At 43.3% G+C, this 2,500-nt stretch overlaps 1 pseudogene; it reads left to right on the top strand.

The window, feature by feature from the left end:
• The window catches only part of LOC112072123 (ryanodine receptor 1-like), a 23,730-nt pseudogene that overhangs the window by 11,529 nt on the left and 9,701 nt on the right, over positions 1-2,500 (top strand).

Below are 2,500 nucleotides of genomic sequence, written 5' to 3' on the forward strand. Positions count from 1 at the left end.
CATACTGACCATGTTATAGACAGGATTACCTACACATACTGACCAGCTCATATTATAGACAGGATTCCTACACATACTGACCAGCTCCTATTATAGACAGGATTACCTACACATACTGACCAGCTCCTATTATAGACAGGATTACCTACACATACTGACCAACTCAATTAATAAACAGGATTACCTACACATACTGACCAGCTCATATTATACACAGGATTACCTACACATACTGACCAGCTCATATTATACACAGGATTACCTACACATACTGACCAGCTCATATTATAGACAGGATTACCTACACATACTGACCAGCTCATATTATAGACAGGATTACCTACACATACTGACCAGCTCATATTATACACAGAAGTGGTCTAATTTTGATAAAATAAAAAAAGTTTACACTCAAATGCCTCTCCTGTGAACTAGAGATGTGTGACTTACGCCTAGTTTTCTGAAACGAGTAACATGTAAATTTTTATGCACTTTTATTTATTTTACTATGTTAGTATGTCTTTTTTGGGGACAATGTTTCTGCATCAAACTGGTGGCATTTGTGAAAAAAATGCAATAGTTGGAAGAGTTGCAGAATCAATTGAAAATAATACCATTGTTGATTAAGATGCTTTTTTAATTAATTAGGCTATTTTCTCTTGAACCATATGGTCTATCCACTAGAAACTCATGGTCAATATGAACTCAGATATAAAAAAATATATAATTTCTGTGAATACGTTTTTTTTTAAAGTTATTCAAGTATAAATTACCAAAGTAACTATAGATTACCATAGACTTTCTGTTAATTACCAACATTACTGAAGATTCCAGTAACTTTGGTAAAGTACCGGTAGCTTCGCAACTCTAATACTGATATTGCCCCCCTCTTCTAGACGTTCCTCTATCTAGTCTGGTACATGGTCATGTCTCTGCTGGGACACTTCAACAACTTCTTCTACGCCTGTCACTTGATGGACATCGCCGTTGGTGTGAAAGATTTGCGCACCATCCTCTCCTCCGTCACACACAACGGCAAACAGGTACCCGCCCAGTCAAATGTAGTTTCTCCCATCAGACCCACGAGTGTGAATAAATACACTAGATCTAACTGTAGTCCTCCCTATATCTCTCTCTCTCTCCCTCTGTAGCTGATGATGACCGTGGGTCTACTAGCTGTGGTGGTGTATCTCTACACCGTTGTGGCTTTCAACTTCTTTAGGAAGTTCTACAACATGAGCGAGGACGAGGATGAACCGGACATGAAGTGTGATGACATGATGACCGTGAGTCAAATCTCCTGTGGCTTTACTGATGATATTACCGGAAACTATCGTCCTCCATAGTTATGGGCCTCCTCCCGAGTGCGCAGCGGTCTAAGGCACTGCATCTCAGTGCAAGAGGTGTCACTACAGTTCCTGGTTTGAATCCAGGCTGTATTCACATCCTGCAGTGATTGGGAGTTCCATAGGGCGGTGCACAATTGGTCTGGGTTTGGCCGGGGTAGGCCGTCATTGTAAATAAGAATTTGTTCTTAACTGACTTGCCTAGTTAGAAAATGTATTTGTGAGTTACTGACCTTCAATCACCCTCCCTCCCTCCCTCCCTCCCTCTACCGCCTTCTTTCTACCTCCCTCCCTCCCTCTACCGCCCTTCTTTCTACCTCCCTACCTCCTCCCTCCCTCTACCGCCTTCTTTCTACCTCCCTACCTCCCTCCCTCCCTCTACCGCCTTCTTTCTACCTCCTCCCTCCCTCCCTCTACCGCCTTCTTTCTACCTCCCTACCTCCTCCCTACCTCCCTCCTCCCCCCCCTTCTTTCTACCTCCCTCTCTCTGTCTGTCAGTGTTACCTGTTCCACATGTACGTGGGTGTGCGTGCCGGCGGGGTATAGGAGACGAGATCGAGGACCCGGCGGGCGATGAGTACGAGCTCTACCGTGTCGTCTTTATATCACCTTCTTCTTCTTTGTAATCGTCATCCTGCTGGCCATCATCCAGGGTATTCATCCATTTACACTTCTCTGTCTCGGAATATAAATAACAACAATTATGAAAACTTTTCCCAGGTTTTCAAGATTCCCATTTGGAGGATTCCCAGAATAAGGAAGGAGTGAACAGGGAAGGATTCTTCCAACTGGGAATCCTCTAATGGGAATTATTTAAAAATGTGTAACTTTGGGAAAGTATCCTACTCCGATACCATCAGTGGACTTCATAATGTTTGGTTGCACTGTTCTGGGCTTATGTGTTTTATGTGGAGTAGTTGGGTCTGATGTGTGTGTGTGTGTGGGTTGCAGGTCTGATCATTGATGCTTTTGGCGAGCTTAGAGACCAACAGGAGCAGGTCAGAGAGAACATGGAGGTAAGATCACATGGCTGGTACTATCAGATGTTAGAACAGATGGCTGGTACTATCAGATGTTAGAACAGATGGCTGGTACTATCAATGTTAGAACAGATGGCTGGTACTATCAGATGTTTTAGAACAGATGGCTGGTAC

The sequence above is a fragment of the Salvelinus sp. IW2-2015 genome, unplaced genomic scaffold (genome assembly GCF_002910315.2).
Source record: "Salvelinus sp. IW2-2015 unplaced genomic scaffold, ASM291031v2 Un_scaffold1828, whole genome shotgun sequence".
Classification (NCBI taxonomy): Eukaryota; Metazoa; Chordata; class Actinopteri; order Salmoniformes; family Salmonidae; genus Salvelinus; species Salvelinus sp. IW2-2015.